The following is a 13,849-nucleotide window of genomic DNA, read 5'->3' as shown; positions in this document are numbered from 1 at the left end:
CCACACGCACTTGAGACGGACGGAGAATTGCCCCTAAGATACAATTGAAGTGGGAGATCTTGAGCCCGCCCTTTTCAGCACTGGACAGATCCAGTCCATCAAAAAGCCGTCGGTTTTGGTAGCCACTCACCGTATGTGGCTTTTGAGCACTTGAAATGCGGCGAGTTGAGATGTGCCGAAAGAAGGAGATATAAATACCAGATCCCAAAGACTGGTTAAAACAAACAAAAAAAAGAAAGACAGAAAGAAAGAATGTGAAATATCTCATGAGCGCTTTTCATGTGGACCGTTTGCGGAAACGATCGCATTTTGGGTGTATCGGGTTAAATAAAATATCAGCAAATCGAGGTCATATGTGTCAGTTTGAACTTTTTTGGTACGGCCAATAGAAAATGCCAAATTACATATGGGGCCTGCACTGTTTTCCTCCCGGATGGCGCTGATGCAGAGGAACCAAATATCCGCTGCAAGTGGATCTTCGATTTATTTATAAGATAAAAAAACACACAACAAATCCTACCGGCAGGGTTGTCGTGAGGACTAAGTGGGATAGCCTAGTGACCCGTTTTCTGAAAAGATAAAATTAAAACCCAAACAGAGGTGAAGGGGGCCCACTCATTTTGCCTCCTGTCCCTGTGCCCCGTGCACACGGAGCGATCAGTGAAAACTCTTGAGGCAGAGCTCCCCAGGGAGACAGAGTCCGGCTGGAGGGGGGTGTGCCGGAAGTGAAGATTTCCATCCCTGGGGATTCTACTCTGTGGCTTTCAGCTGGACGCTACTCCAGAGGCCCCACACCGCCTCGACTTGGGACGGCTTCTCCTCTCTAGAGGCCTTCGAAACAAGACATTGAACTTCAGCCGCTCTCAGGGAAAATTGCAGACGATTGCCATGGCACAGTCCCAGCAAGTTCGAGCCAGAGGGCCCCTGGGTAGTCATCTTGTACAGTGGAGATAACCGAGTTGTCCCAGTGGATCTGGAGTATTCCTGGTTGTAGCACCGAGAGTCCCACATTCCAGGAAACCCCTCAGTCCCAAACCACCTAGGACGATCGGTACTCCAGGGGTGAAGGTCCTCACGTCCAGGTTTCACAGACCTTCCCTTGTGAGAAGAATCGCCACGGGACATTTGTTAAGATACAGATCCCTGGACCCGCCTCCTCCTTCAGAATCACTAGGGCCACAGCCCCAAATTGGGACACCCCCCCCCCACCAACTCCACAGGCGGCTCGACATCCAGTCAGTTTTGGGAACACAAATGGGAACAATTGTTGTGTTATGCGGATGGGGAAACTGAGGTCCAGAGAGGGGCACTTGGGTGAAATCGATACCTTTAAAGGGCCTCCTTCCTCATAATGATTCCAAATGACAGTACAAAATGGGCTGTAAAGCAGGTGTAAGAAAGTTAAACAACATTCCGATGTTCCCTCGTGGAGTCTATTTTATTGACCTTTTTTTAATATAAAAAGCATTTTGTAGGTGTCCTCCTCCTTTGCTGGTGCTCATGGCCCAGACTTGGTCTCTCTCCTGGATGGTTCATTCTCAGGCAGTGCCCAGGTGGACGGCCCGGACCCCAGGACCTTGCCATGACAGGTGGTACCTGAAACCACAGCTGTTTAGAGAGCTCTGGGTTCCTCTCCCCAACCTGGGAAGCGGGGTTTCTGCTCGGGCCTGCCCAAGGCATGGGATGTCCCTCTGGCACACTCCTTCTAGGTCCTTCCTGACACAGGTAGTGCCCAAGGATAGTGCAGGGTGAGGAGCTCCTCCTGGAACACTTGTGTGGAAATAGGGGCTGGTAGGGAGAAAGTGGAGGGACCCGGACCCCATGAATCCTCTGTCACTGCAGGACACCATAGGGTAAACGTTGGGACCCTTTGGTTACCAGTCGAGTGAAACGAGAGTCATCTTTTTAAAAAAAATTTTTTAGGGGCACCTGGGTGGCTCAGTCGGTTGAGCGTCCGACTTCGGCTCAGGTCATGATCTCACAGTCCGTGAGTTCAAGCCCCACGTCGGGCTCTGTGCTGACAGCTCAGAGCCTGGAGCCTGCTTCGGATTCTGTGTCTCCCTCTCTCTCTGACCCTCCCCTGTTCATGCTGTCTCAAAAATAAACATTAAAAAAAATTAAAAAAAAATTTTTTTTTATTTTATTTCTTAATGTTTATTTATTTTTGAGAGGGAGAGAGACAGAGTGTGAGTCAGGGGAGGGGCAGCGAGAGAGGGAGACACAGAATCCAAAGCAGGCTCCAGGCTCCGAGCTGTCAGCACAGAGCCCGATGCAGGGCTCGAACTCGCAAACTGCGAGATCACGAAGCCTACTGAGCTGAAGTCGGACGCTTAACCGACTGAGCCACCCAGGTGCTCCGAAAAGAGAGTCATCTTTTGCAATACACAGACTACTTACTCTGTGTCCTTTTCCTGCTCAGTCACGCTCAGTCAAGCCTGATATTCCTGTCGCTTGGTCTCTCGGTTGCCAGATTTTTCCTTTCTTGGAAAGGAAACGGCGTGTGGCATGGAATAGCTCTTGCTCTGGGGCTGGACGATGTGGGTCCAAAGTCCAGCTTTGCCACCTACCGGCAAATCACTTAGCTCCCCCCCCCGGATTTCACAGCTCCCGAGTGAAACGAGGCAACAGCACCAGTCCTTCAGCATCACTACGAGGATTAAAGGTACAGTAGGTAAACGTCTCAGGCGCACGGTCGGAATCCATAAATAGTAGTAGCTGCACAATCATCATGGTGTCCATCAAAGTGCCTGGTGTATATTAAGGGCTCGGCGCCTGTCTCTGAGACAGACTCCACTCCCCAGTGACCCCGAGTCCCCAAGGGGAGAGTCTACACGAATAAAAAGAAAGGTATGCAAACAGACAAGCAAAGACATCCAGGCAGTTGGTGTTTTCTGGCTGTGAGGCCTGCCCTAGTTTATTTTGGCAGCTGCCTCCGCCATCAGTATGGAGGCAGAAATGGCAGTAAAACAAACGATCAACCAAGGAGGGGAGGCCATTTGGTTCCAGCTTCCGAAGGAGAACCCAGCTGTCCCTGCGGTTGAGATGTGATGGGTCCCTAGGTTCAGATCCGGCCTTCGCGTGCTTGCCCTCCACATAGAGGGATGTTTCCAAGATCGCTGGGCTGGGAGGAGTTCAGGTCGTTGTGCTGAATTCAGGGGTAGCCAGCCATATATTTGCTCGTGATCCTGCAGTCTGGGCGGGGCGCAGTGGCTCTATCAAAGGTCATCTGGAGTCATTCTTGCGTGGCTGCATTCACACGATGGTTTGGGACCAAGATCCAGGATGGGCTCTTGGACGTGTCCGGTGACTCGAGGTGCTTCGGTTGAGATGGCTGAGGTGGCAGGGGGAGGGCGTCTCTCTCCACGTGGCCTCTAGTCCTCAAGGAGCCCGACCCCGGCTTCCTCGAGCAGAGTCTGTGGGCAGCAGAGGCCGTAATGGGAAGCCGCGTACCTCTTGGAGGCTCTGGGACTCCCACAGATCACTGCCGCCATATTCTATTAGCCAAAGCGGTCACCGGTCAACCCGCATTCAAGGGGTGGGGAAATAGACTTCATCGCTTCGAAGAATCCACATCAAGGATATGGGTACGGGGAGAAGGGATTCATCAGCGACCATTCGTTACGACTGACCCCAGCAACACAGGACATTCTCTAGGATTCGACACTCAAGGCCCTGTCCTCTGGTTCCAATACCCTTTCACCATCCTGGTGAGCTTCTACGCTCCGGCTTCCTTCTCTGAGTGTCTCAGACCCTTTCCCGCCTTTGGGCCTTTGCCCGTGGGTCACCTTTGGCAGGGCTCAGTGTGAACAACGACACAAGCCCTGGGGTCAGCCTGGAGTGGGGCACCCCGGCTCCACCCCTCACTCCCAGCGCCGTGACCTTGGGCAAGTACCTCCACATCTCCGAGCCTCATTCCCTCCACGGTTGATGAGGGCGCTGAGGCCTGCCCCCATCAGATGGCTGTGGCGATGAGGTGAGAGACAGCAGGTCAGGGGCCTGATGGAGAGCCCGCCCGGCACTGGGAGGTGACCGCTAAGTGGCAGTCCTGGTCCACTCCATCCTCGGCCGCCTCCACGTCTCTGCCTGGTGCACACCTACGTGGTTTTCTATGGCATATCCTTTGAAGGTTTTCCCTGGTTCCGTCCAAGCCTCACCCCAGGGAGAAGTAGCCACTCCCTTCTTTTGGCTCCCGTGGCCCTCTGCAACACCCCCACTTATGTCCCAGGGCCACGGTGACGTGTACACGTATGTCTCCCCGAGTGGCAGCTCTTGTATCCAGGAACTGCTTATCATCCCTTTATCTGCAGGGCCCAGAACACGGCAGGTGCTCTGCACGTGCATTCAGGGAATGAACAGGTGGATGTCTGGGTTTCCAGAACTCAGGGACGCTCTTGTGCGCCTAGCACCCATTTCTCTCACGCCCGACTGCCACGGAAGAGGAGTGGAAGAGAAACAGGCATCGGGTCTTTGTTCCAGCCATGGGGCCTGTGGACACGTGATCCAGGGTCACGATGGCGGCTCTGGGTACAATGCCTGGCAGCTGCCGAAGCTCCGTCCGCCATCCCTAACTCCTGAGGGCTGCACAGCTCGAGAAGAAGGGGAGCCGCGCTCTTCCCGCAGGGCCGTGATGCATTACAAATTCAGGCATCAAGCAGGAAGGCTACAGCTCAGTGCCCATGAGATAAACGCACACAGCTCGTTTGCACAGAGCAAACATGCTGGCTGCTGTCAGCTTTGTTGGACCCACAGGGACCACAGCGTGGGGATCAAGGAGGCTGGCTTCAGGCGGACGGGCCTCACCCTTCCAGCTCAGCAGGAAATAGTCCTTGCCGCTGAGACTTCCGGGGGGGGGGGGTCGGGGGGTAGGACGGAACTGGGTTCCAATTCTAGCTCTGTCACTCAGCGATTCAAACCTGGGCTCCTCTCCTCTCCTCTCTGAACCTCCAATTTGTTCATCGGTAACATGGGGATTATGGGAACTCTTCGGAGAGGCCCCGGTGAGGATCGAATACGGGAACGTAAGTGGTATATGATGGGCATAGTATACGTGGGTTTTTCACTGCTCCAAAAACCTTCTCAGTTTCTCTGATCTGTGACCGTGGCTCTGGCCGATAAATTATTCCATAGAAGAAGTAACTGAGCTTGTTAAGTGCCTTCCTAGACTTTTAACGAAGTTTATCGGATTTTAGGAAATAGCAAAGTATAGGTGTTAGGGGCTGCTAGGGTCACTCACTGGGCAATAAGTATCAATGCTAATAATGGGGCTAACAGATGAGCATCTAACATGAGCCTGCGATCATTCTAAGCATTTTATTTTTTATTTTTATTTTTTAAGTAAAAAAGCCCATTTTTAAATGCTTATTTATCTTGAGGGAGAAAGAGAGAGACAGAGCACGAGCAGGGGAGGGGCAGAGAGAGAAGGAGACACAGAATCCGAAGCAGGCTCCAGGCTCCGAGCTGTCAGCACAGAGCCCGATGCGGGGCTCGAACTCACGGACTGTCAGATCGTGACCTGAGCCGCAGTCGGACGCTTAACCGACGGAGCCAGCCAGGCGCCCCTCTAAGCCTTTTACATACATCATTCAGTCTTGGCAACCACACTGTGAAGTTGATGATATTATTTTTCTGGTTCTATGGAGGACAGACACTGAGGCCCAGAGAGGCTGAACACCGTTCACAGTTACACAGCCAGTTAGAGGCAGAGCCTGGTTTCAAGCCGGTGGTCTCGAGCCCCAGCCTGTGTCTGAACCTCGGGGCTATACCGTCTACGAGGGGCTCATTCTGGCTTCCCAACCTGATGGCATTTTACAGTGCTAACTGCGCTGTCGCAAATGACAAGGACAAGAGTACCTGATGCTCGCAGAGCACTTACCCCGTGAGTGCACCTGGCTGAGGCTTGGGTGCTCGAACCCACAAACCGTGAGATCGTGGCCTGAGCCGAAATCGAGAGTCGGAAGCTCAGCAGGCTGACCCACGCAGGCGCCCCTGGCAGAGCCCGCCTTTAACCAGCACGTAGTTCTTACAAGCGGAGGATGACGCAGGTGCATCAGTTTCTGGAAACGCCCAAGCTTAGTCTTGGCACGTCATTACTCAACCGGCGCAACTCAATTCCAAGACACCGCACGGGGCAACCGCTTTGACCTCAGGGCTCCCCACCTACACGGCGGCTTCGCGAGGGCAGGTCTCCTTCCTGAGCCCACCGCGGCTGCTCCTGCCCAGCCCGTCAGCCTCATGCCCCGTCCTTCCCTTCACCAGAGGGTCTCCCTAGGGGCAGGACTTAGCCACCCGGGTCCACGGGCCTCCAGAGGGTCATCTGGATAGAATTCAGGGGGTCAGAGAACTTGGAAGGGAGTAAGAAAAAATCACAGCTCTGCGTTCACTGATGTCGACTGAGTTGAGTATTTCCTTTAGTTGTGCGTCACCTCTAGAAATCACATATAAATTCCTCTCACGTTGTATAGGTGCAGATGCCTTGAGATACCACTTACGCCTATCACTGCCTCGAAATTATGGTGCTTATTAGACCTGCCTCTGGATCTAATTATTGAATGCTTTAATAAAGAAGCACATATCGTGCTAAATTATAAATTTGTGGTTTTAATATTTTGATACTATTTTTAATGTAATTAGTGCACCTTCTAATCCAATATATTTTTATTGGATGCATTGAAAAACAATATTCCCAGGAGTCTCTAGTCTTTATCAGACTTCCAAAGAGTCCCTGGCTCATGAAATATTTATAGCAATCCTTTGAGGTAGGACTCTGTTATCGCCTCTCATAATTCCCATTTTACAGAAGATAAAGCTCGGGCACAGGGAGGCCAAGGATACGGCCCAAGGGTACACAGTTAGTAAGTGAAGAACAAGGATGTGGATTCAAGGCAATCTAGAGCAGAGCCTGCGTTCTTGGCCAGCACACTTGGTCTAGGCCCCCTCGGTGCCCTTGTAAGCTTCCAGATCATTCCTCCCTGGAATGGAATCACTGCTTTATCTCTTGGCAAACTCCAAGGACCCTCAAGATGCCCAACCCTCAAGATGCTTGGGCATCTTGGTTGGGCATCTACCCAACCCTCAAGATGCTTGGGACTGGTTTTATTGGTCTCTGAATCCCTGGTGCCTGAGCCAATGTTGAACCCAGAAAGGGTTCTAAATAAAAGTTTTTGAATGAATAAACCCATAATGCATCATACACTGTTGAGCAAAGACCCCTTTTTCCTGCCAGAAACTTTAGTGCATTAACAAAAAGGCCCCAAACCAAATAATTTGTCCACATTTTATAATGGCATCAGTATCGAGTTGTGCATTTTTACAGCACTTTTGATGTGGCCAAGAATTTTTATATCCCTTCGACTTGAACCTCGAGTGTAAATTGGGCTGGACGGGAATGAGGCACTTGCTTTCACAGAGTAGTAAATGGAGGCTCCAGGCGATTGGTTCCAGGCAGTAAAGCACAGGGATGAAGGGCAGAGGCTGGGATCCCAGCAGTGGCCTGGATTCAAGCGCAGCTCAGCCACGCCCTGGCTGACCACGCACGAGAGCTTCGCCTCCCAGAGCCCAGTGACCTCACCCGCAGGACGGGGACAGCTATAGCTGCCATGTGGAATTGCCGTCAGCCTTACAAGGGAGGGTGCGTGCTGTCCAGAACAAGTTTCTGGCATGGCGTCAGGACGCAGTAAATAGTATCGGCCCCCCAAGATCAGGGGAAGGATGTTACGGTGTTGGTGTTACCGCAGGGCAAATGCAATCGAGAGCGTGTGCCGCAGCCGAGTTAGAATTCAATTCTCATGCCAACTCAGCCACACGGCTGGAATAAAACCCCGTCCTTCCCTGGACGTTGGTGTCCTGATCTGCAAAACACGGGGGGGTAAGACAGGTTCAGGATGCCTGGGCTCCAAGTGCCTTCTTCACATGAAAGTTCTGTGCAGAGTCAGCTTGGAGAACAAAACCGGGGCCGCCCAGTGTAGAGACAGGGTGGGACCCCCCTCCCCGCCCCCGGCTTGGGGGATGTTGGTGGATTTCGGCGTCTCTAGACGGGCTACCTCATAAGGTAAGGTGGCCCGCTTTCATCCATGTTCCAACTTCTCCAGCCCAACTCTTAGAGTGTGTACGTCTTTAAGGAGAGTCGGGATCTCCCCACCCCAACCTGTTCCCTTCTTTCCTCTGATTCTCACTGTCCTGATTGGGAGCCTTGAGGCTTCCTGGGAACATAACATTGATGCAAAAGGCTGACTACACAGGGCCTCTGCCAGGGGACGCTCTCGGGAGCTGAGCAGTGAGCTGGGCCGGTGGAACCCCCTCCTACGAGATGGGTCCATGGGCCCGCGGTGTAAACGGCCTTTGTTACTTCATATTGTTAAACCGCGGCGCGGGGAGACGGGAACCGTGTGGAAGAACGCAGCGGGGTCAGGCCAGGCTGTGGCGAGGCTCGGGGAAAGCCTATCGAGCGGATCTTCTTTCCCAAATGACTTTCCTCATGTAAAATTGTCTTCTATTATTGCTGGAAAAGGGGTTTTTAAAAGAGGTTAACACGCGACTTAATGAATATGGAGTAATAATGTTCCTTGTATCAAATTAACATTCTAAGAGTGCCACACGAAACAAGTACATTAGGAGTATCCGACATTATGTATGATTATTACCGGACTGCTTGATTGCCCTACATACTTGGGAGTAAAAGAAACAGCTCCAAGTCTTGCATTTGAATTGGCGAGCGGCACCCTCACGGTGAGAACCTGGGCAGGCCAGAAGCATGCCCACCCCGCTCAGGAACGTCCTGCGATATTAAGATACATCCTCGTGATAAACCAGAGGGATAACGGAACCGATAGACAAGAGCATTGTCTCCGTGGAAGCAGGGGGTAGAGAGGGGTACGGACCAGTTGGGATTCCAGGGGCTCTATCCTTATGCTGCGTGACCTTAGGCAACTCACTACACCTTTCTGAGCCTCCCGTTCGCGACACTGTTATGTAGTCTGGATAAAGGACCGCCGTGAGGGTACACCGAGGTTCCAGATGTGACGGCACTTTGGAAAGGCTAGTGGGTGACTGAGTTCTGGGGATTGAGGATGATGGAAAGGTCTTTATGACAATTGCTTCCCTGTTCTCGCTGCTCTCCCACTCCTGAAGTCCGGCTGCCATCTATAACACTTAATAACAGTAACCCACACTTATTAAGTGCTCACTAAGGGCCAGGTATTATTTCACTCGGTTCTACTGTAACTTTATGTGCTAAGTATTGTTATTAACTCCATTTTATAGAGTAGGAAAGAGAGGCTCAGAATGGCTGATAAGCCGCCCAAGGCCACGGGACCAGTAAGCAGCAGGGATTTAAACCCAAGTCAGAAGACGCTAAAACCTCTCAGTTCTTATGCTGTATTCGCCTCTAAAATACGCCTGACAAGCTGCTTCCAAACTGTGCTTGAACACCTCCAGGGACGAAGGGCTCATTACCACCCTCATCCCTATCCTCACAATGAGTGCTCTCCCCTGACACATAAAGCATTATTATGGTGAGATTATTATCTGTAAAATAGAGTGATTGGAGTAGATGCTCTCTTAAGGTCTATTCCAGAAACGTCACTTGGAGAGCACAAGCATTTACCGACAAATCCAGCCTGGCTGCGGAAGAAAGGATTAAACATCTCCGTATGAAAATGGAACGCAGCGAGTAAGAGGTGTGTGTGAATGGGGGCAATTAATCCTCTTTTGCCGATCACTATAAAAAAACATTTGCTGGAGAGGAGGCATTTATTCCCTGCAGACACACGGTGCGATTTTAAAATATCTCCACAGAAGGAAAGATGACGGAGGAAATACAAATCTATTAAATGTGCAGGGCAGAAGAAAAAGGGGCTTCCATAAAAGGATTTCTAAAGCATATCAAAGGCTTCTGGGGTCAGCGAGGGCTGTCGGAACACTACCAATTAGAGCTAAATGGGAAACCGGCTTAAATCTCAAAATTAAAGATTAAGAGCGCCAATTAACTTGTCTTCTAACAGAAAACACAGCCCTTAATGCTCAGTGTGATTTAATATTTCAAAATTATGACCACAAGCATCTAAGGCTGCCGTTCGACAATATAAAACGGACAATAAAAATCTCCGCGGGGCCTTGGCTATCCCGGCCGAACGGGCGTTGAACTACGCGGGTACAGGGTGGCTCTGAAGTCACAATGGCTGGACTGGCCCCGGGCACAGTTAGAACTCGCCCCAGGACACCTCAGCTCCGTTTTCCAAAGACCCATTCTCTGGCCAGCAGGAACCTTTTGATTTGTGTTTCGCAGGCTTTAATAAGGTGGATTTATGCTGATGTGAGCGGAGAGGAAACCCCCAGCCGCGCTGAGAGGGGCCGCAGACTTTTCCGGCAGATTTCTCCAAAGCAGGGCTTTTCAACCTTGAGGAGCTTTGAAAATGCCTCACCCCTGGGCCTTCATATAGACCGCAAGCCCAGGGCATTGGAATTTTTTAAAGCTCTCGGTTAATTCTCACTGGCACCCGGGGTTGAAAACTGCTCCTCTGAAATACTGTGGACCCACCGAAGAAGAGAAAGCGGACATCTGGAACACAGGGAAGCCTTGATTTATGCTGGAGTCACCAGGATGCGGGCCCATGGAAAAATTTCCTCCTGGCAGGTAGGAACTGGGAGCTGAGTAGAACACAGAATTCAGCCTCTGACAAAGTCTTGGAGCATAAAACCAGAAATATAAAAAGCCCACGGCTGAGACTCTAGGTGTCTGGGGACACCCCTACACGTGTGAGGCCCCTGTGGGTGACCGGCCTTCCTAAGGAGGGTGAAGCTGAAACCCCCATGTAGAGCTGTCCAGGACCTCCTCCTGGCCTTGAACCAGCTTCCCCGTCATTTCTCCGTGACTCTTCTCCCATTGCCTGGGTAACAGCGTGGGGCACTGGGCAAGTTCCCAGCTCTGCAGACAGATGGATGAACTCAGGGTGCAGAGACACCATTTAACGAGTGATCTTGGGCAAAGAGCTCCCCACCTCGAGCTTCCTCAGTTTCCTCATCTATAAAACACAGATAATAACAGGACTCACGGGGTTAGTGTAAGGACCGCCTGAGATCAGCCCTGCGGGCCCCCGGCGAGGCGTCTGGCTTCACGGATGTCCCTTCACAGACCCGCTCTCGACATCCACCGTGTATCACCTCGTGCCTCCCTGCCGCCGTGCTTTTGCCCAGCCAGGACCCTCCACCTGGAGTGCCTTCCCTCATCGTCCATCGCTCCCTGTCCGATCCCACATTATTTGCCCTGATGCCGGGTTAGATGCTACACTTAGCCCTCGCTTTTTTCTCTTTGCTTCTTCTCCATTCCAGAATTTAGGTTTTAAACTCTCCAACAGGACTGCTCTCTCCTCTGACCGTTCACCTCACCTGCGTCCTGGACCCCTACTTTGCAATGACCATCGTCTGCCTGAATCACACCGTCACTCCCCCCCCCCACCCCCGCTGAGGATTCCCTGAGGATAACCGGTGTGGCATTTCATCTCCTGGAGGCCAGCGTGGAGTCTCAGAAAAAGCATGTGCTTGGCACGAATCCTCCCAGCGAGCCAAAGAGGTAAGCCCTATTCTTATCCCCACTTTGCAGATGAGGAAATCGAGGCGGAGGTTAAGTCACTTGCCTCAAGGCAAACAGCTCTAGTTCAGAGCCGGGGCTCGAGCCCAGTAGGCTGGGCTCCAGAGTCCTGGCTCTCTACCGCTTTGGGATGCATCCTTGCAGAGTGAGGTGAGAAGAGACAGGAGGGAGAAAGGAACGACCAAGGAGACTGGGTTATGGAGACACCCTGAGCCCCAGCGGGAGCAGGGAGGCTCTCATCAGCATCAGGGGGCCTCGGGGAGGTCACATGAGCCCCGAGTTTCCTTTCCCATCACTGTCTGTGTGAACCACCGAGGACGGGCTCAGAGGTCACTGACCAAGCATCTGGTCCGGAGTGATGCCCTTGTGCCCAGACACTGCTCAGCCCTCCTCCAACCTACCTGGATGGGTGGGTAACTCCGAGTCCCAACTTTCCCCCAACCAGAAGGTGGGGGGCCCTAGGCGTCTAGAGTGATGGTGGCGGCATGAAGGAAAAGACCACACCGTGGCCGAGAGCAGACTGAAAGAAGAACCAGCTGGAAACCTCCCATCTAGCAGGGCCCGTGTGAAACGCAAGCAGTAACATACCATGTGGCCCACGATCCCGTGGGCTGGAGCTCTGCTAGAGCAAAGCAGCACTCCTTCTCCCCTTCTTTCTCATGGCCGGGCTCCAGCGGCCTCCTCTGATCCCGCTGGTGACCGTCCTCCGGCCCACAGCCCTTCCCACGCACCCCTCTATAATGACAGTGGTCACTCTGCCTTACGCTTATGCCCGTGGCCTGCTTGGTCGTGCAGACCGTGCTGGGCTTGAAGATCAGGTCCAGTCTTATTCATCTCGGTCTTCGCCAAGCCATCCCCCCAGCATGTGCCCGGTAAGCCAGGGTCGGCTGGCTGGATGGTGCCCCCCGCCAGACAGATCAGCCAACTGGCGCACATCACCTTGACCCGGGGGGCCACATGAATTCTGAGGCCTGCACAGCTCCTGGGAAGTCTCCTTCCCTCTGCCCTCTCCCCACCAGCTCACTCTATGCTGCTGACCATCCTGCCTCCACCGCGGTCGTTAACTGGGTGGGGGAAGGTCTTAGGTGGCTCATTTAACTCCTCTGAGCCTCAGCCGCCCCATCTGGAGAAGGGGGCCGTTGTAACGGCCTTACAGAGTCATTCGAGGATACAGTGAGCTGCCATTGAAGGAGCCTCGCACAGGCCCTGGCAACAGGAGACTCCTACAGTCACTGGTTTCCTGTTGGGATCCTCCCTTCCAAATCGCAAAAACAAAGTGCTTCCGTCTGGCCCCGCTGGCATCCTTCTGCTGGTTCCTAGGCAGTGCGGGGGCTCCAGGGTTACCCCGCAGGGCCCTTCTCCCAGCCTCCTTCACGGTGATGGCATGAGAACAAAGCCAGGCCTCATACGGGTCTCCCAGGACCCTTGCCAGGGGGACGTCAATCCCTCCCCCTCAGCACAATGAGGGCCCTTTGCCTCCCCACTGTCACCTCCCCCGGGAAGGCTGGTGTCACGGAAGGGCCTCCAGGGGAGGATGCCCTCGGGCAATACCGAAACCTGGTGCTGGTGGTAGTCGTGTGCCCTCCCCCCATCCCGTCCCGACCCCCACCAAAGCTTCTGAGGGGCTTCCGCGCTGCAGACCCAGGGGCTGAAACCGCTCTTCTGCAGAAACAGCTTTCACAGAGCAAACCAGAACAGGAACAGTTTGAAAACTCAGTGATTTTAGGCCCAGAGAACTAAATGTTCAGAGGAGAGCACAGAGCAAGGTCTGCTCCATGGAGGGGGGGCTGGGGGTGGGGGCGGACACTAGTGCTTCCCCCCCCCCCCACCTCCCGCCCCACCGCCAAGTAAAACGTAAGCAGTTCATGGAGGGGCTGCTTCTGCTATTTGTAACCTTAAAAAAAAAAAAAAGACACAAAACTCCTCGAGGTGTTTTTCCAATTCTTGGGACAGCCCTTCAGGGTTTGTTTTTATGTTCACAAATTCATCCTGTTCTCCTGGCAAAGCCGAGAGGCGGGCGGCCGTGGTTCTCTTCCTTGTTTTCTAGATGACTAAGCGGAGGAGGCTCAGAGAGGTGAAGACAGTTGTCCCTGGTCACCCAGCTAGCGAGTGCTGGGCTGGGGTCTGAACCCCTCTCACCACCAACTGGTAAATTCCCCTTTGTGCCCTGGGGCTTCCGGATTGGGGGGGGCGGGGAGGGAGGAGAGCGACCAGGTTTCGGGCTTTTTCTGCTTTTCTGTCTCTCTCTCTCACCAGCTACAGGGA

At 52.9% G+C, this 13,849-nt stretch overlaps 1 long non-coding RNA gene across 6 annotated transcripts in view; it reads left to right on the top strand.

The window, feature by feature from the left end:
* Positions 1-4,919: 4,919 nt before the first annotated feature.
* The window catches only part of LOC124505268 (uncharacterized), a 28,118-nt gene continuing 19,188 nt past the window's right edge, over positions 4,920-13,849 (top strand). For 3 of the 6 annotated variants that reach the window (XR_006960602.1, XR_006960600.1, XR_006960597.1), the window contains exons 1-2: positions 4,920-5,018; positions 11,326-13,732. This is a non-coding gene — a long non-coding RNA (uncharacterized LOC124505268). Of the gene's footprint in view, positions 5,019-9,560; positions 9,675-10,282; positions 10,631-11,325; positions 13,733-13,849 lie in introns of all 6 variants that reach the window. The other 3 variants (XR_006960599.1, XR_006960598.1, XR_006960601.1) reach the window with 3 other exon arrangements.

The sequence above is a fragment of the Lynx rufus genome, unplaced genomic scaffold (assembly GCF_022079265.1).
Source record: "Lynx rufus isolate CCGP_SWC_20201006 ecotype Redwood Valley unplaced genomic scaffold, mLynRuf1.p SCAF_9, whole genome shotgun sequence".
Taxonomy (NCBI): domain Eukaryota; kingdom Metazoa; phylum Chordata; class Mammalia; order Carnivora; family Felidae; genus Lynx; species Lynx rufus.
The sequence above is the reverse complement of the archived record's forward strand: the minus strand, read 5'-3'. Positions and strand labels throughout refer to the sequence as shown.